Raw genomic sequence first — 21,040 nt, forward strand, 5'->3', positions numbered from 1 at the left:
GGGTAGGGCTGGAGCAAAGGTGTGCAGCTTAAAAGCTCTACAAACCTGTGCAGAAATGAAACCACCTTTCCTCCTCGGTGTTTTATGGCTGCTTCTTTCCACTTAATTTTACAGCCTGGCAAGGAAGATAATTCCTTGGATCTTCCCTGTCATCGCAAACAAACATTTTGGTTTTGTTTAAACTCATCCTCATCTAACACCACTTACTCCGGGTTTTGCCTCAGGGCTTTGGAGGTGTTTAGTTTTTATTGTTCTCCTGTTGTAAGCAGAAGCACAAGCACATCTTAGATCATGGCAGGCTGTGTTTGACACGGATTCACACATCCATGAATTAGTTTGGAGCATTACAAGGAGAAAAGGGAGATTTAGGGCAAAGGGATGAGCAGGAGCAGGGACTTTCTGTCCCATCTCTCTGCAACATCTCAGACAATTCCTTTAAAATCTGCAACTGATTTTCTTTTTATGAAAAAAGAAAAAGCAAACCAATTACGCCTGCAGATTATAAAGGTTCCATATTCCATTATTACCAATATTTAGATGTGGTGTAGCGTTAAACTTACAAATGGGATTTTTTTTTCATAAAGTATAAATAATTAGCATTGCTTTATTTCAACTACAACATCTGTTAGTTCAGTTTTGCTGGTATTTTTTTTGCTGCTTTTTAAGCTGCAGAGTCAGAGAAGAGAGCAATTAAATGATAGAATGTGCTTAATTTCATAACCTGGGGTAATTTCATGAAGAGTAAGAAAAAGAAAAATGAAGGTTGAACATCAGGACAGGAGGTAAAGAAGTATCATAAAAAAATCCCTCAGGGTATCTCATCACTTGGGTGTCTTAAAACTAGTCAGGAAAATTGACTTTAATGTCTATTCTAGGAAAGAACCCTGAGAGTTTGCACAGGTTGGGCTGGAATAATCTCATCCCTTTGTTTTCCTGTTGTTTGCTGTTCCCTGAGACATGACCATGCAAGTTCTTTCTATTTGAAACATGGGAAATATCTGTCCTTTTCCCAAAAATCATTCCCACTCCCATCAAGCTGCTGTGAAGACCCCAAGGCATGAGCAAGCTCAAGGGGTGGCCTAAAGCCAGCAGAGAGTGGAGAAATCACATATTTCCCAACTCTCTCCTGCTGGAGCCTGCTGACTTCCAGAATAATCAGAATTCGTCTGGAAAATATTTCTAACAAAAACGTTTGTAATCACATCTCTGTCTTGGTCATAGCAAATGATACAACAGCAGCTGTTTCCTCACAATTATTTGCATTTAATGGTGCCCAGACTGGGATGCAGAGGCAGCTCCTTCAGATGAAGATGTCAAAACTAATGGAGTGAACTATCTCAAGGTGTGTTTAATTCCTGGGCAAATATTTTTCTTTATTAGGCAGATAATTAGATTACTTTCCAAATTCTCAGTTAATAAAAATATTAATATTTGATATTTATCTACTGCCAGGCACTAATAGCTGGTGTGTTTAAGCCAGCTCTCGTGGAGCTGTATTTTATCTGGGTTTATGAGCTCAGGGCTTTGCTGCAGTCAGGGTGGGCTCGGTGCTGATTTCAGCACTGCACTCTGGAGTAGTCACAACACCTCCTATTAGTGCACCAGGGGGCCAGGAAAATCAGAGCCCTGATTATGCTGGGTGTGCTCTTACACAGAGTTGGAGAGCTCCACAGTAACTGCTCTGAAGCCACATGAAAAAAAAACCAAAAAAAACCAACAACTTTAAATAAAATAAAATTAGAGAATGTGTGAAAGTGCTCACTTTGCAGGGAAAATAAAGCAGCTGTGAAGGAAGGAATCAAAATATACAGAGCTCAGACAAAAATATTCTTTCCCAAGAGTTTGACATGAGTTTGATCTAAAACAAAATGCTGGAAGAACAAAGATAATTAACCTGAGCAAGGTGGCAACCAGCCTTGGTGGTGGCAATGGAACTATGCAAATATACCATGGGCAAAGGAAGGGGGAAAAGAGAAAAGAGAAAAGAAAGAGAAAAAGAAAAAAGGGAAAAGATTGAGCTGACTCATTTCAGCTCAAGCCAAGGCTGGGAATGTGTAGGTTTTCCTAGCTCAGCTGCTGGGCCTGTGGGACATGGTAAAATGCTGCTTTGTGGGAAATGAAAAATATTTTTATAGATATATACGATATTATTGACTCCCAAAATGTAATGGGACATTTAAAATCAGACAGTGAAGCTGCGACAATGGCAGAAAATGCAAGTTGAACCTCCCATGGTGGCTGGGAATTAAATGCCATTCTTTAGGAGTTACTGGACAAGTGCAAATAATCCCCAGCACATGTCAGTCTGGAAGAATTAGCAGGATGAAAGCTGATGCTGTGGTGCAGGAAGCTGAGGTGGAACTAAAATCAGGTTTCAGTTGTCAGGTGGCAGACAATGAAAATAGTTCTGAGGACAATTTAATGATAAACATTTGGGCCAGAATGAGTGGGTTTGATTGATGGCTTCCCAATAGACCCTCCTCAAAACCTCCAGTAATTCCAGTGTGGTTTAAGAAATTAAATCTGGCTCTGCTCTTGTGTTGAGATTAAATATTTAAATGAGATTTGGAATTTCTCCTTAGAAGACATTTTTAATGGCTATTTTGGTTTTGAATCCAAGCAAAACATTGATAATGCCTACAAAATCAGTGTATAATATTAGGATATAAAAATTCAGGATCTGTCTCTTATAGAAACATACTTCACCTTTTATTCTCTCATGGCATTTGTGCCAGGGGAACAATGCAGTGCCCACCACCATGGGCCTGCCACCCTGTTATCTCTTACAACACATGATAACCTTTGTTCTGAGATGAAATGCATTAAAATGCACAGTTTAGCATTTTTAAACATCATTTTCCATATCAAATTGTTGTCTGCCTATGACATTGAGAGAGTTTAGCACTGTGACACTCTGATTGAGTAAAAACCTCCATATTTCAGTGTGCTACACCAGCTGCATTGCTATGAAATAATTTTTTTCCTTATACTGAAAACAGTTGCTCCTGCTCAGCTCCTGGATTATGTGGTAACCTGGTGTGTTGTGTCATTCTGTACACTGAAGTTTTAACATTTTTCATGGCATTTACAGCTGACGAGCCCACACAATCATTTGGAGTGGTTCTGATATTAAAGTTTAGTGACCTGCTGGCATTTGAGCCCTTGACCACTTCCTTCCATCCACAATAACCTCATTATGCCTCTCTTCAATCACCCAGAGAGGAAGGTAAAGCAAGGACCACGTTTGCTGATAGAGCAGCCTGCTTTCTGTGGAGTTTGGGAATGATTTGATTTTGCACAAAGCCACATCCACTCTGCACCTATCCATAGTTAATGACAGTCAATTGCTCCTGGTTTTGTTCATGCCAAGGTTATTTTGGACAACACTTTGGTTCAAAAAGCTTCAGCAGCGTCCTGTAAACACTCCTGGGTCACTGATGACAAGATTGCTGTATAATTCTAATACATAATCTTCCAAGCTGTCCCTTGATGTCTCCTCTGCAGCCCAAACATTGTCTGCTTTGAGTGCCTCTATTTACAGATGGTCTCTGCTGTCCCAAAGTTTAAACACATTCTACATGTCTGGATTTAATTTATTCCCCTGCATGGAACTTTCCAATAAAAGCTGCTCTTTTGGTCACACGAATACCAGAATATCCAAAGACGAATCAAGTTTGATGTGGGAGTTCCTGGATCATCCACCAAACCCAGCCTGAGCTCAGAGCCCACGGTGTGGGGGATCCCCATCCCTGGCAGGTGTCAGGACTGGGCAGAGCTGTTGGAAGAAAGGCTCAGAGGCCCTTCCTGGGATGCCTCAGGTTTGAGCTTTTATATTTTCCACATTCTGTGCTGCTTTAGTGTGCGGGTCTGAGCTTCACATTTTGGGATGGTGAGCTCTGTGCACAGAGCAGGGAGACAAAACAATTCCTGCTCCAGCTGGGCACCAAGGACAAATGATCCAAATCTCAGCCCAAGAGCACAAACCCCGTGGGCTGGAGAGAGAAAAACAAGCAGGGTGGGACTGCAGGGGCTAAAGCTGGAATGGGACAATGAACTGCAAGGTGCAAATGGAGCAGAACTGATCCCAGGCAGAGACCCCGGGAGCGCTGGTGCATTTTGGGGCCATTTTGGTTCATCTTGGGTGCAGCCCTGGCTGGGCTCTGGTGCTGCCCAAGGTGGATCCATGGAGGAGATGCTTGGAATGAATCCCTGCTTTATTCTGGAGCTCTGCCCAGCCCCTGCTCCAGGGCAGCCTGCACAGGGCATCACCTGCACGAGGTTTGGGAGAAGGGAGAGGGGCACAAACCCCCAGGAGAGTTTGGAGGGGTTTGAGAGCCAACCCTCGTGTCCTGAGCACCACCACTGACCCCACTCCTGCTCCACCACCCTGCCCAAGTGCTCTTCTCCAAAAATGTGATATCTTCTTTAATGTTGCTGCTTGGATGTAGTAAAAATTGGAATGATAGAAACCATGCCCTTTGTAGGGTGGGGCTGGAAAAATTGCATTAGGAATGAAATAATTTCAGGGTAATTTCCTGAGTAAAGTGTTTTGTGCTGCCTGGATAAAAAAAATCCCAAAGGGAGCTTATTAAGACAATCTTTCTTTTTTTTAACAGTAAGGATGGCTAAAAGCTGGAGTGGCTTATGGAAAATAGAAAAATTTTTGTGAAGAAAAGGCTTTCAAATATGATTAAAGAGACATATACCAATATTGCTTTCAGGACAGGTGACCCTGGCTTGTGTTAGCAAGGACTGAATAGATGTGTCACATCTTTTCTTCCTTTTATTTACTCTTTGACAGTTAATTTTCATTTTTATAATACCTACTTTGACACTTAAATCAATTCCTGTGGGTTGTGTTTTGAACCTTTCCAATAAGATGAAAACTCAAATACACCTGATTTTCCCTGGCTGTACCATTAGTTTCCTGAAGTTGACTTGCAGTCTATTAGCTCAAGGGTACTTTTACAATACAAAAAAGGGAAATTTTCTACATTTTTAAGACTTTTAAAATGCAAGACAACAAATATAGCCAGGATTATTAGATTTTCAACAGGAAGAATTAGCAACTTGATTATGTAACTCAAAAAATACAAGAAAAATATATGTAATGGTTTAAAGAGTGGTTTGGTTAAAATATATTTGTGAAGTACAGAGGTATTTGCTAAGACAGATGCAAATGTCAATAAAATTGACAGACTTTGCCTTTTCCTGAGTGACCCATCCCACAGGATCATGGAATCATTCAGGTTGGAAAAGACCTTGAAGGCAGGAGCCACATCTACCTGTTTTTGAACAATTTCCATCATCTGTGTATGGACATTTAATGGCCAAATTCTTGCCACTGCTGGCCCCCACCATTGCCTGTTGTTGAAACGCTTTTGACACCTCTGTGGATTCTTATGGAATTTGCACAAATATTGTTGTATAAAAACTTTGAAATACATATTTAAGTGTTACCAGTTTGCCAAATGTCCTTGCCCAGTAACTCACAGCTCCATGGGTTGCATTTCTGGTTTAGTGTCCTTGGGCTGAGATCTCTCAGTGTGAGCCTTCTTCATTCCAAATTAAATGGAAACAAAGATGCACAAACTCAGAGGAACTCTGAATAATTTCAACTTGCTACTTTTCCACCTGCATATTTCAGCTGCTGAGCCTTAGATAATAATGGAAACAACACCAAGAACATTTTTTCATTACCAAAGTGGACTGAAAGGGTTGTTCTTTCCCCAGTTTCCAGCACAAAGATGCCTGCCAATATCAATTGCTGCAGCACAGAACTGCAGGACCTGGGTGTGAGTGGGGATGGCAGGAACCCAGAGATGTTCCAAAGGATGTGCTGGGAATTGCATCTTTTCCTCTTTTCCTCACCTCCAAATAAAAAGCTATTTTCCCTTTATGGAATCTTGCTCTGCTTGCTCTGAGTTCTCTGCTCCTCAGTGCATCCCTGCGAAAATAAAAGGATGTGCCCGGTCCTCCACCACCATTTCCAGCTGGAGGAAAAATTGTTCCTCTTCTGTTTCACATTCCACAAATACAGATTTTTCAGGGACAACAAAATTAAACACATATTTCTTAATTTTTATCTCTGGATATGGGACTTACTAAGAAAAACTTGTTGGTTTTTTTTTACCTTGCACACATAGTCATTTCTGTTCTGATTTATTGATTAGACTTCTTCTTAGGAAAAAAAAAATTGCCTATTGCTTTTCCAAAAACACAGAGATAAATCCATTTGTATTACTAAATATAACACTTTGCCAGTTGCATCTAGTTATTTAATCAGAAAAAAGGTGATACGATTTGTGGAGAAAAAAAAGTTTCAAGCTAATAATTTTAGATTTTTACTAAATGAAATTTATTCACTTTTAAAAAAATTGAATATTAGACAATCTCAAAGTATTTAGAAGCCTGGAACAAGTGGAGGATCTCATTTCACAAGCTAACCTCCAGTTTTACTTTTGGCTCAAAAGGGTTTCAAATGCTTTTGTTAAAGCCAATCCAAAATGATTTCCCTCAATTTTTTTAGAACTGGTAGCTAAATAAAAAATCAGCTCATACTATTCCAAGGTTATTTGAGGATTTCTTTGTGTTACTCTTGCGCTTCCAGTTTCATTCTCCTGGCTTGAGTAGCAGTTAATTATTTTCTCAAAAATCGAAGTAGACCTTAGCAACATGAAAGCAATAAAGAAATTCAATGGATTGCATTCACTCAACAGGGTAAAAATTTCTGAAGCCTGAAAAGTTCCTGCCCTGGAGAGCGAAAGGCCACTAATAACCCCTTATCCTTGAGAGCAGCCCTGAAAAGAAAGAGGCAAAATTTCTACTTTGCTGTGAAGTGGGGTTTCATTTTCCAGCTCCTGTAGATATTGCAGCAGACACATGCAAGAAATAGAAGTGCTCCTGAAGCAGTTAACAAGGTCTCTGCAGAAAAAAGCACACACCCTTCATTATCCTGATGTGGGGGACCTTTAGTCCTCTTCTTCTTCAGGGCTAGGAGTGAGACTTGAAGCCCAACGAAAATTAAGATTTGCTGGTGTTGTTGGGGTATAAAAGGCAGAGACAGAGTTGGTGTTGGTGTTGGTTTTGTCATCCCCCTGTCAAGGTTTACATCCTTTGCTGTAAATATTGTAAATTCAGCTGAAATCTGGTCACGAGAGTGGGTTGAGGTTTTTCCTCCATAAATTCAGTGAGCTGAAGATTGTCTTTATTTTGTGAAGTTTGTGATTCATTGCTAATGAAGGCCTTGCTTTGCTTGGCTCCCAGCCTGGGCTGAGGACTGGGAAATGACTTTGAATGAGCAGAAGTGCCATCCTACATCTCACTAACTTACTACACCCTCCTTGATCCGGTGCCTTTTGTCATCTGGGGTCTCATCTTGAAGCCCTTACTAAGGGAAAATTCTCTCTGACTTCAAAGCTAAGCAAAGCCTTTATGAATAAATCACCTGAGGTTTTGGTGTCACTGATCACAGATCCAAACTTCCCAGCCCATGAGGATTCAGGAATGTGTTACCAAGCTCTGCTCTTGGCATCCCTAATTCCTGCTCCTGCTTGCTGTGTCTCCCCTAATTCTCTTTATCATCTCACTGCTTGCCTTCTGCAGATTCAGTAAACTCACAACCACCAATATAATCTCCGTATTTAAATATTTAAACCGTTTGTCCTACTCAGGATTTTCCTCTTATTATAAAAAATTACACTCACATAGGAAGTTAAAGAGAAAATAAATTCGTTTAAGGGGTATTTTCCTTCTGTTGAAGCAGCATCTTTCTGTTGCTGACATAAATGGGTTTTATTGTCTGAGGTAGGAGGGAGATTCTTGTGGGTGTAATTGAGGGAGCCCAGGCAGTTTTCCCACTCAGAGCAGCTGAGGATGTTGTCCTCAATTTTTAAGCCATGTGAAACACTATTAGTGCCTGATGGAAATAACAAAGGGGATAATCAGATGTTGGGTTGTAGGCACGGGTAAAAAAGTCCAATGAGCTTTTTATGAAAATCTTTGCCAAGATTTCTTCAGATGTATTAATGGCAAAAGCAAATCACTTCATTAGAAGTGTTATTGCAGCAACTATCACACACCCTTCTTGAGACGTTACAGTGCAATTATATGAAGGCAAAAGCAAAGAGCTGCAAATTAACAAACTTCAATTATTGTTTTTAAACTTCAAGACTTTCTTCTTTCTTTTCTGAGAAACAAAGCAAATTTTAGAGAAGCTGACAGATCATCTTCCCCACACTCCAAAATCAAAGCTGCTATCATTTGAATTATTTAGAAAATGCAAGTGATATACAGACATTTTTTAATGTTTCTCCCATCAACAGTAACTTTCAAATTTCCAGTTTAGCAGATTTCTGTTTCCTCTCAATGAATTCTGGCTTTTTCCAAGAGATTCATCTTCATTCCTTTGAAACTGAGGATGGATGTGTGTGTGCCTGGCCTTGAGAAGAAGAGCCCAACATCAAAGTTCAGCCCCTGACCATGCCACAGATTATTTTATGTGAGTTAAACCAGCCTTCCCTTACTCAGCTCTGTCTCTGGGAAAGAGGCTGCTGATAATTTTTCTTCCCCATGTTTTATCTCTTTCATCCAGTGCATGAGATTGGCTGTCAGGTTATGTCCCATTAAGAAGCAGAGCACCCAGCACAAGAGAGCCTAAATTGCCATTCACACTTTCCAAAGCAGAAATATGAAGAGATTCAGCATTAGATTAATAAATAGAATGTGTCCCAAAATGAGGGAAATCATCTCCACTGTAAGCATCTTTATTTTCCTTGGGAAACTTCACAGACACATTCAGGGTAGCTGATGAGCAATAGAAGCAGTGCTAAAAGACCAATAAAATACATGAAAATCAACACAGACAGATGCCAGCAGGTCACCTTAGATGGTTTTGTGTAAATTAAAAAGAAATATGAAACAATTTACTGCTGGCCCTTCTGCGAGACAGTTCTTTGGAAAATTGATTAGTAATCTCACAGGCTACCCTTCTCTTTGCCTTAGTATTTTACAGCTTGCACCATCCATCTGCCACCCAAGCATATAAGATCAGCAGCTACACAAATCAGTAGCTGGATAAGATCACAGCCTATTTGCTTGTTTTGAAAAAGAAATGCAGAAAAATTGGGCAATTTCAGGTTCTGGGGTGGTGCTGGATTCCAGGACAGGCTGCACAAGGACTGAGGTGATTTTCACCCTTGCACAGCAACGTCCCAAGGTCTGAGAACTCAATATATTAAAAAGTTACTGAGTTCCAGTTGCAAGCAAAGTATAAAATAAACTCTAATGGAGGCAATTTCCACTGTGAAATGGGAGCAAGCACATGTAAACAGTGATAGAAGCGCAGGCTTGAGTTTGTCTGAAATGAGATTCCTGAGGGCTCAATCCTGACCTTTCCTGGTTAAACAGAGCCTATCCTGACCATATTTATAAATATATTCATGGCACATATATTCATACTGTTTATGTACCCAGAGAATGATCTTCCTGTCTCAGAGACAGATCATCTGGCAGTGCTTCCTCCCAGCCAGAAAAACCCAACCAAGCTGTCAGAGCACACAAGTCAACATTCTAAAAGATTAATACCACTTTTATAAGTAATTGCTAATTAAAAAAACCACATATCCACTGGCTGGTGTATTTAAACACTGTTAATTTTTGACTGTGCAGAGTGCTGCACTTCTCACCCTCAGCCCTGTCCTGATCCTCCCCAAAATCTGCAGGAGATGGGGCTGAGCTGTGGCTGCATCTGACACGTTCTCAGCTGAGTCCTAATCTGAGCTTGTGCAGAACAACCTCCTGCAGCCTTCAATTACCTCTGCACAACTCTGAAATTGGATCAGTGAGGGCTCTCCTGACGAGGAGAACATGAGGTGATTTTTATTGTACACAGTCAGCTCTGGAGTGCCAGGTTAGGCTGGAATCAGCTTTAATACTTATTTTTAATTATACCTTTGCAGCAAGGCGTGGAGATCGATAAAGCAGCCTCTTCTCTCTGAGATCCACAGGAGACAACGACCATCATTCCTCTAGGGAGCACTTCACTGCAAAAAAAAGGGGAAAAAATAGGTGGAAACCTGTGATTTCTCCTCTCAAAGAGGATGCAATGCGTTTTCTCACTGCCCAGCAAATTTGGCTCATTTTTTAGGTATCACAAGTCCTATCACCATCTTTTATTTTCTGTCATGAGCAGAGTGGTTGAAGGAGTGACTTCAGAGCAGCCCCTCCTGCGTTTGCTTGAGGGGTGGCAGCAGCTGGGGTTGTACCTGCGTTGGCCATTTGTCACATTCATTCCATGAACATCCCTCCGTGCCACACTGGAGAAAACCCATCTGCATTCCAGGTGCACTCCTCTGAGCTGCCTTTTCTCATCCAACTGGACATTTTCCACCCCATTGTCAGGGGTTCATGCATTCAGCCACTTGCAGGCTCTGGAAGGAAGTGGGCAGCAGAATCACCAAGTGCAGGGCTGGTGGGAGATGCTGCTGCTGCACCCTCTCCCAAAGGGTGGAATGAAATTGAAATTACCCAGCAATTATCCATTCTTCCCTAGAATCCCTGTATTTCTATGAGAACTCTGAAATGCTTTACTCATCACGACCTGTGAAGCAAAGGCCTGGGAGGTACAGGGAGAGGTAACCCAGAGCCACAGGAGTGACCCTGCACACCCAAAACGGGAGAATTCTTGGAGAATTAGAGCTGGCTGTTTGTTCCTAATTATTCACCCTCTGATTTGCATTCTAAGGAACTGAGTTACTGCAACATATGAAGGAAAACCACTTCTTTGGACGTGTTGTGCTTAAAACAAAGCAGAAAACACCAAAATCCTCTGTCCTGCTTTGCCCTCTCACTGTGGTGTTTATCTATTCTTACTGATAATTAATAATAATTATTAATGCTAATTGTGAGCCAAACACTGAATTTTCCCTTAGAGCTCTGTTTAACCCTGTGATTTTAGAGGACTTTTACCAGGTGACATTACCTGAGAGTCAGATTTTCTCACCTTTCTCCTCATGGATTTCAGTTCCCCCTTTGGTGTCCCCTCCCTGGGTGACCTTTGCAGAACTTTTGGATTTCATGTCATTTTAAGCACAAGGCAGAGTTTACCTGAGAAATATTTAATAAGATATAGGCCTAAACAACAATTATGAATTTATCATAATATTACCTGCAGCTTCAAATTTGAAAAGATCTTTCAGAATGTCTTTTAAAATTTTCAAATATTAACATTGCATCATAATTAATTTCAGAAAGAGCAACTCACACAAACTTTCAAATTAGTCTCTAATTGAAATAAAAATCTTAATTAAGATTGCTAAAGAGAGACATTTTCCCCAAAGAAAATAGAATTAATAAAATTACTGCTACAATACTCAGGGTTTGGGGATTTTCCTTTTTTTAATAGTGAGCACTACTCATCACATTTGGCAGTTTTTTCCTTAGGCCAAGGTGATATTGGAAGATGCAGCTCAATAGCATAAAGAAAAAAAATAGATCTGTCTTTTTATTTTTTTCTGGGATAAGCAGAGGGCTGGATTCTTTCTTTGTTTTTTTTTCCTTTAGGGATAACCAAAACAACAAAAATTGATCCAAATGGAATTTTCATATTTTAGGTTCCACTACATCAGACATTACTCTTTCCAAAGCTTAATAAATCAAGGGCTACCTAAAATAAAACCAGGCAAACAAAACTAAAAGCTCTTGGATGAGCTGACTTCACAGAAAATGTAATAAACATGTGAAATCTGATATACCACAAGCAAAATCAAGATTCATAATTTATTCATGGCTTCATCAATAGTTCCAAGAGACTCCCAGCACAGACAGATTTGTTATGCCACATTAATATTTTATTGGGTTTTATGGAAGGGAGGAAAAAACTGAACAAGGAGGATAAAATGATACAAATAACATTTAACAGACAAAGGAAGAAGAGGGCGGTTGGAATTACTGAGATTGAGGAGAAATGAGAGGGAAATGGTCAAATTGCACTGGGTGGGGCTGGATGCCAGCACACCAGGGATTAACACAGAACTCACAGAGCTTCATTCTCCTTCTTCAGCATCTAAGAAACCCATCTGACAAATTTATATTCAGAGAAGGGGTTGTTTAGGAAAAACGAATGGTCAGAGAGGAAAGAAAGTGGTGAATCTGAACTTGGTTAAACTTTTTCTCAAGATAAACATCAAGTGAACGCCCAGAGCTGCAACCCAGAGTCCTGGAGCCCAGGGCTTTGCCTCTCCCTGCAGCATTCAAACCATATTTTCCCTGAAAATTGGGATTTTCCCTCAAATGCATGCCCATCAAAGACCCTGTGTCAGCAAGGCCATGCCTGTCCTGCTCTCAGCACCTTCCAGCTGCAGCAGTTTTAGCTCAGAATATTCTCAAAACTGAAAGATGTCTCTGCTCCTTGAAGAATCCCATCTCTTCCCAACTTGGAATTAGATTTTTTCTCTTTTTTTTTTTTTTTTTTTTTTTTATTTTTGGCAGAGAGCACAGTTGAGAAATGATGGATCATCATTTCTCATTTGGACTCAAAGTCCATGCAAGGGCCAAAGGAAATAACCAGTTTCTCCCAAGTGGCAGAAAGTGCATTGTTGAGGTAAAAGGAAAAGCAGGAGACAAAATTAAAGTGATTTGTCCCAGATCCCACGGCTGGAGAGCTGAGCTGAGGCTTTGTGAGATGTGACACACTAGGGGTGGACACAAGGAAAATCCTGAGAAATGGAGGCTTGGTGGAGTGAAGTTCAGCTTAAACCCTGATTTTAGAGGCTGGGTTTGCTCCTGGTTTGAGGTCACATAGGGAATGGCATCCTGCTTGTACCTGCTGTGCTGGGTCCAGCAGCACCAGGGCAGTGAAATCCCCCAAAAAGAAGAACTTTGAGGGGATGGAGCATGTCCAGGGAAGGGAATGGAGCTGGGAAGGGGCTGGGCCCAGGAATCCTGAGGGAGCTGGGAAGGGGCTGAGCCTGGAGAAAAGGGGGATCAGGGGGGACCTTGTGGCTCTGCACAGCTCCTGACAGGAGGGGACAGCTGGGGGGATTTGGGATCTGAGCCCAGGGAACAGGGACAGGAGGAGAGGGAACGGCCTCAGGCTGGGCCAGGGCGGATATTTGGGAAAATTATAAATGAAAAGGGTTGTCCAGCCCTGGCACAGCTGCTCAGGGCAGTGGTGGAGTCCCCACTGAGGAATTTAAGGTCCTTTCCAACCCAACCACCCATGGTTCTCTGAGTGTGACCCACAGCACCCAAGCTCACTGCAGAAAAGGCACCAAGAGAAACAGAACTCCATTTCCTTGGATTCTCTGGGACACCAGAACCATCCCGTATTTTCCTGGACCTCTCGATCAATTCTAACAGCATCTCTCCAGCTTTTTCCTCTTTGGGGAGTTTCTGAGCAAGTTCTTGGCTTCCCAGCCAAAGCTTTGCAGTTCAATTTCTCCCGGAGCACCAGGAAAAAAAGCAGGAGCAGTCATTTGCTGGAATCATGAGCAGCTAATTTGCTGAGTTTAGTGGCAGGAAGCCTGAAGATAATCAATCCAGTTCTTCTCTACATATATGAATGTAAGGCAGCGTGCTGAGGAGGGCAAATTGCACTGCTCAAAACAAGATGAACAATCTTATCAGGTGAAACTGTGGATAAATCTTCACTGGCAGAACACTTTCCTCAGAGCATCTCCAGGTTCTTGGGAGACTTTTTGAGTGTCTCACGTAGTCAGAACCCAGCACAATTGGATAATTACTCTGATTTAGGGTATGTTTATGTTTTTATCTAGAAGAGAGTTACATTTGCAGCACAGATTTCTGGATTGCTGCTGTTATTCCTCCTCTGAGTTCAAGCAGTTGGACATAAATAAGTTTATATGGAAGCATTTAACTGTTAAAAAATTCCTAATTCTTTACTGACTCTATGTTTTTCTCCATGTAAAAACTAGTTTTAAACACTCTCTAGTACTTGCTTGCATTAAATTATAGCATAATAAAATAAATATATAATTACAACACAGATAAATAGATAGATACAGATAAAATAACACAGATAAAATAAATCTATAATTATAACATATATAAATAAAAATATAGATAGAGATAAAATAAAAAAGATGAAATAAATATATAATTACAACATATATAAAGAAAAATATCGAAAGAGATAAAATAAAAAAGATAAAATAAATATATAATTACAACATATATAAATAAAAATATAGATAGAGATAAAATAACACAGATAAAATAAATATATAATTACAACATATATAAATAAAAATATAGATAGAGATAAAATAACACAGATAAAATAAATATATAAATAACAGCACAGATTTTGGCCCTCTGTGCAGCTGAGAACTCTCTTCTCTGTTCCATCCAGCCAGATCCACACCAGATTGCTCAGATCCATCAGGCAGCAGAGGAAGTTTTCTCTACCCATCACATAGCTCAGGCACTGAGACAGACAAAATAAATGTGAGCTGAGCCGGGCAATATAAAACTGCCTAAAATCCTTCTGGGGCTGTACAACTCCATAATTCTTCTGAGATTCACTGAGAAATCATTTCTCTCTTTCCTTCTCCTCTGAGGTGGCTTTAACTGACAGGACCAAAACTCATTGCCAGGAAGTAAAAAGGAGAAAACTCTGCTGTGTGTTTTACAGCTGGGCTGCACTTGGAGAACTCCACCAGCCCTGCTGTGAAATCCCATCATTGGCTTCTGAAGGTGAAATATGGACAGAAAAGCAAACAAATACAGGAGTCACTTCCCCACAGATGGCATTTAGGGCTCTGCTGGGTCTGCCAAGTGAAATCTTGAGCAGGGAATTGATTCACAGCTTCCCTCAAAATGCCACAGAGCTGTGGCTCTCCAAGGTCTGGAAAAAGATGATTTGGGGCAGTTTGCACTCCCTTGCTGTGTGAGGAGGTTTCTTCACAATTGTCTAGGAACTTGTTGGGAACCCAGAAATATCCCATCTTTTGTTCTTTTGAAGTTCATGCTTTATCCTCTGCTGTGAGCAGGAATTCATAAGAAAGCAAACAGACAAAGCAAAAACAATATCCTTGGTAAATTCCCCTGGCCTAATTTTAGGCACCAATGGCTTTATTTTTCCCACATTGCGGATTTGTGTTCCATGGTGGCACACAACGCCAGGAGCACCAAAGGGAAGGTGAGATCCTGAATTCAGGTGCTTGAATTTGGACCATTTTGCAATGTCAACATGCTACTTTTTTCACTGAAAGGGTCAAGCACTCTTTTAGAAATAAAACCTGAAATAAGCTTTGGTTGCAAAGTTTCAAATGAGCCCTTTAAAGTGAAAAAAAAAAAATGAAAAGGCCACTCAGCCTCATCTTTTTGAGGCCATATGTGAGATCACAACATTAGAGCAGAAAAATATTGTGGCCCACTGAACTCTGTACAGAAAAACAGAAAGGAAAAGCAATATTATTCCAACTTATTGCACAAATACACCAGCGTGCACCCAAACTGAAGAGTAAAAACCAGTGTACCAACGTTATCCTTTCTAATTAGGGAATTGTGAATAATGTTGGCAATAAAAAAAAGCCATAAAAGGGCAAGAAAATGGCATCCCCCATAATGAAAGATGCCTCCTTTGGGGTCACATTGAGCTTTTGTGGGCTGACAAAGGGATCAGTCTCCATGACATATTGTTAAGTGACTGTTCCTCTGATCCTAGAATGTCTTCTCCACTCACATACATATTTCTGGCTTGTTAGGGAGGCAGCCTGACAGTACAAAGGGCTGGATGTATGTCTGTGCATTGTAAGCAGAACTTGGAGATGCTCTGAGTCAGGCTTTTATAATCACATGCCAGGGCTAAGTAACTGGTTATGTTCTACATCTTCCCTCAAAATAATAAAAAAGAAAAGTCTGAAGCAGCTCTGGGTGCAGGGAGGCTCTGCAAAGCTCTTTTGAGGTTTTTAAAATGCATGATTGGAAATATCTGCTGGGTTTTTTTGTCTTGTGTTCCTCAAAATCTGATCAAACGTTGAAGATGATCAAATTTCCATGGGGGAAGAAAGCACAAACTTCCGCCATTATCTCCTTTTCTGCTTCCTTATAAACCCAAACTGGATGGCATCCAATTTCTCCTCGCAACTGCCTCTGGAAATGAAAGAGAGCCTGAATAGAGGAGGAGATGAGCTGCTTTAAATGCTTTTTCATAGTTCTCTCTGCTATGAAAGCTTCATTAAAAGCTGCAGCTTGCTTGTTTTCGAACTCTTCCGAAGTAATAAGCATATAATTGTGCTGGAAGCTCAGGAGGAGCGTGTCCCTGCAAGCCACTGCAGCAGCCTTTCCTTTCAAGGTCCTTCTGCATTTTCTTGGGGATCAGTCATTGCCATCTGAAGGAAATTTAGAAGAAATATTGGGTTTTTTTAAAGAGGACGTCGACGATTAGCAATGTCGATATGTCGACAGAAATTACTTCCTCACGGGCTGTTGACTCTGAGGGTGTGTTGTGAGGCATAACAATTATTTTGCCTATTTTTTTTTTTTTTTGGTCTTCTTAACCCACATTCAAACTGTGTCAGGCACAGGCTCACTGCTAAGTGCTCTTATATTTATTTTGATTTCTTCAGATGGAGAAACGTGAGGAATGAGGAAGAAAATTTGTGCTACTAGCATTTCGTACAATTTCTCCTAAAAAAATTCAGCTGCAGTGCTGAGATCCACACATGTTCTGACTGATTCCATGGGATTTCTTCTGCTATCTCCAGTGGAGCAAAACCAACCTTGCTGCAGATGTTAATAAATGCTCTTTTGAAACAGCTGGAAGGGATTTTGGGACAGATGAATTTCATAACACCGAGGGTGAGAACAACATTCAAAGCCCTTAAATCACCCTCCAGAATGAAATCCTTCAGTGGCAAAAATCCACTTCATGGATTCAACAAATTCAATCCAATATTCACTCACGAAATTCCACATTTAAAGTCCTGGGCCAGGATGCAAGAAAACAGAGGTTTCCACATTGATTGAGGTTGGAGCAGAATCTTTTCTGATTTGTCCCACAAATCACAGCCCCAAACATCCCAGGATGAAACCCAGTGTATAGGAAATACACTATTGACAAGATTTTAGGTAATTCCCACTAAAAATGTAGGGAAAATTCTCAGGGTGAAGTTAAATTACTGAAGAAAACCCAAATGGGAACACTGACAAAGATATTTAGAAAGTCAGCTGTGGATTCTGTTAAAAGGAAGTGACATTTATTTGGAATATACATTCCTGGGGAATATGTTTCCAAGCCATGCTTCATTGCCTTCTTCCAGTCTGCACAAATTTATTCCCCAAAATGAAGATCACAGGGCCCAAAGAGTCACTTTGACTCCTTTCCATCTTGTTTCCAGTTTATTTCTAAGATTCCAGTGAAAATTCCCTCCTAGTTTACAATGAAACAGAATGGATTCATAAACCATAAACATAAAACATAAAACTATGATTTTTAATTTTTTTTTCTCCACAGAATCTCGATAGTAGCATTTCCCAGCTTTCCCCAAGCTGACTCCACACCAGCATCTAGAAATAAGAAAGTGTATTTACATTTGTTAATTTGCTTTTTACCCATTGAGAAAAATAACTCACAATAATTGATGCAAAACTTATAGTGAGGCTGGAGATTACTCCAGTTCCCACTGAAACAGTGAAAATTTCCTGGCACATAAAATAAATAGGAGCAAAACCAGTGGAAAGTCATTGCTTTACTTTATTTTACTCCTTCTTTTTAATCAGTAAGGATATTGCCACATAAAACCCTATTTTGGAATTTTGTTCTCTGACTGAGAGGCTCTTCTGATAGAAATAATGTTCCCAGCAAGTCAAACAACTTTAACCATAGGTTTTACTTTTACCACAGGTTTTACCATAACCCAGAGGAAAATATCCCCACAAACCAAATCTCATTGGAGAGTTGAGGATGGAGGGTGATCCTGGAAGGAAATATTGAGTTAATTCTCCTCCCTCACCTTTTTTTCCTCACAAATTCCTCACTTCCAAGCCATAACTACCCCATGAGGTGCACCATTGGAGTTTCTAGGAGCAAGTCCCAAATTTAGGACCTACTCAATCCATACTGCCCAGCCATGGGAGCCCACCCAGCTGGATGGGGAGCTTGGAAATGGAACTCCTGAGCACAGATGTGGCTCTTTTCCTTTCTTAATTTCAAAATCCAGCGAGGAAATGAAGGAAATGTTTGCCTTGTTGTCTGTGTGCCACAATCTCTGAGTTTTCATCAAAACCCTCCAATGTTTTCAGGTAGAGTCATCTGCAGACCCTCCCAGAAGCAATTAACACAGCCTGGGTTTGTAAATGTTTCCTGCCCGTGTTTGTTTGTCCTGGGAGCTGTGCAAATATTATTTGTAGGGGTTCCTGGTAAAGCTGGCATTGCTTATCCCAGAATCCTGGAGCTGCCTGTGAACTTGGGGATGCTGGTTGGAGCCAGGATATTTTGCTGTCAGGCATCACTGGGGTGGGAGATGGGCAAATCTCTCACTTGACACTAAAAGGGGGAAGAGAGGAGAAGGATGCTCCAGCTTGGAGTGGCTGAGATGTCTTTCTTCTTCTTCTTCCTAGAAAAAATTCCACGAAGGAAAGAGCCTTGAAGTGCAGCCCACTCAGGGCTGACCGGTGCAGAGGGACAGGGCTGGCTGTTAGAAATAAAACAAAAAGGAAAAAAAAAAAAAACAGTGGTGGAATTTTAGGATTTAGCTGGAATTTTAGGGCTTGTAAGTGTCCTCAGGCAGTGAAGGTCTTAACCCTTTAATGCTCTCGTAACCCTTCCCACAGTGACAGTGGCATCCACACGTTCAACATAAAATACCCTGAAAAAGGAAATCCAAGTGCTTCAAATCCTCCTAAGCAACAAAAATCAATTTAAAATATGTCATCCATTACCACAAGCTTACCAACATATTTTATTTTTTTTTTAATTTTCCATTCTGGGCAGCAATTTGCCAGTTGCTTTTCCTGCCTCTTGCAGCAGAGAAGGATGGGGTGCTGCATAACCAGCACTTAGGCTTTTTGCTGAAATATTTATTAGTACAAGAAGCAACGCAGCACAATGTCCTGGCTTTGTGCCACACTCGTTTCCCCCTGTGCAGGTACAACCTGTGGGCAGCTGTTACACCCAAGGAACAAATCAGTCAAAGAATTGAGGGGCACTAATGCAAAGCAGCCCCTGCCATGGCATGCACAACCTCCTGAAGAGGCTGGCTGGCACTTATTTGCCTTGTGCTCTGCATTTTTTTGCTCTGTTTCGTGGGCTGAGCAGTGTGCAGGGCAGGAATTCGATGTGGCTAAGTGTCACTTCAGGTGTTGGAGGTGCTTATTTGATTTATGTGTATTTTTGTGTAATGCTGGTGTTTCCGAGGAGCTTTTTCATTTCATTTGTTGCCTTGCAAATTCACATGAATTAGGCAATTATATAGGTTACTATTTTGACCAGAGGGAGAAAGAAACCTGATAGGACAGAGCAGTACAGAAAACCAGGGCTGAGAAGTGGCTTCAGGCAAATGAAGGCCTTAACCCTTTAAATGCTCTCATAACTCTTCCTGCAGTGGCTGTGGCATCCACAGTTGCAATATAAAATACACTGGAAAAAGAAATTCAAGTGCTACAAATCCTCCTTGCTCCCACTTGTCAGTCATGGCTCATTTTCAGGATTATTGAGAAAAAAAAGGAAATTATTCTGTCCTGTATTTTTTCCCTCACAAAGCTGCTGCATTGTGGGGCTTGTAGGAGAGCTCACTCGACAGCGCAGCAGGCAGAGCCAAAATCTGACTTTATTAAGATGAAATCATTGTCTGTAGGCAAAGCAAAGCCATGTGATATCTCCATCAGCGAGGCTTTCATATGCAGCTACTCAAAACCCTGGAATAAATGGAGCTGATTGAGGGGAGCCAGAGGCAATTCAGCCACCAGAGCCAAGCAAGGGGAGGATCAGAGAATGGAGCTCCCTCATTAGCAGGGAGCTCCTCTGAGCTCGGGTCCAGCTGCCAGGGGGGAAAATGAGGGGACCCAGAACTGGAAGGCACTTTCTGAGCACTCACAGTGTCCACAGGTCCAGCTCCCAGGTGGAATGTCCCAGCTGAGGGCCAGTCTGACAGTCCCAGGAGCTCCCAGTGTCCCCAGGAGGTGACTGGCAGCTCAGCAGAGCAGATGAGACACTACAGAAATAAAAATGGAGACAAAGAGGGATGCAGGGAGAGCAGCTCATCATTATGCTCTTGTGAAATATCTCTGCTCCAGTTCCTATTAGCCAGGAGAGAAGCAGATTGTCGTTTCATTTCAGACCTCCAGCCTGGGGGACAGAGCTGGGCCAAGGTTTAAGCAAGGCACCTGGCAAAGAATAAGAGAAAGGGAAAGAGCATCTCTGTGGCACACCTGCAGGTCGTGCAGATTAACCTCTCTGTGCCCCCCAGCACTTCCATTCAAAGATCATGGAATTATGGAATATCCTGAGTTGGAAAGGCTCCACCAGGATCATCCAGCCCAGCTCCTGGCCCTGCACAGACACCCCAACAATGCCAGCCTGGGCATCCCTGGGAATGATGTCAAAACCCCCCTGGAGCTCTGGCATTCCCTGGGGAGCATGGGCTGTGCCCAGCACCCTCTGGGGCAAGAACCTTTTCCTGGTGAAAGAAAAAAGTACCTCCTTGTGGGAATGTTTGTTACAGTCATCTTTTATGGAAAAGCCTTTCCTTAGGATTTTTCCTCCTGAGAAGCTGAGAGGCCTCAGGAACAAAATGTAAACATTGATTATCTGCTGCTGTGGAATGCAACAGGTGGATCTTTGATTGGGCCACGTTGGCTGTTTCTAATTAATGGCCAATCACAGCCCAGCTGGCTCATACAGAGAGTCCAGAGCCACAAGACTTTGTTATCATTCTTTCTTTTTCTATTCTTAGCTAGCCTTCTGATTAAATCCTTTCTTCTGTTCTTTTAGTACAGTTTTAATGTAATATATATCATAAAACAATAAACCAAGCCCTCTGAAACATGGAGTCAGATCCTCGTCTCTTCCCTCATC

General features: G+C 41.4%; 1 long non-coding RNA gene across 1 annotated transcript; it reads right to left on the reverse strand.

The window, feature by feature from the left end:
• Positions 1 to 17,332: 17,332 nt before the first annotated feature.
• On the reverse strand, positions 17,333 to 20,177 carry LOC118690137 (uncharacterized). Its single transcript, XR_004980740.2, has 2 exons — positions 20,061 to 20,177; positions 17,333 to 18,659 (listed from the first exon to the last, which is right to left on the reverse strand). It is a non-coding gene; the product is annotated as an uncharacterized LOC118690137 (long non-coding RNA).
• Between the last annotated feature and the right edge of the window lie 863 nt (positions 20,178 to 21,040).

This window comes from Molothrus ater, chromosome 10, assembly GCF_012460135.2.
Source record: "Molothrus ater isolate BHLD 08-10-18 breed brown headed cowbird chromosome 10, BPBGC_Mater_1.1, whole genome shotgun sequence".
Lineage (NCBI taxonomy): Eukaryota > Metazoa > Chordata > Aves > Passeriformes > Icteridae > Molothrus > Molothrus ater.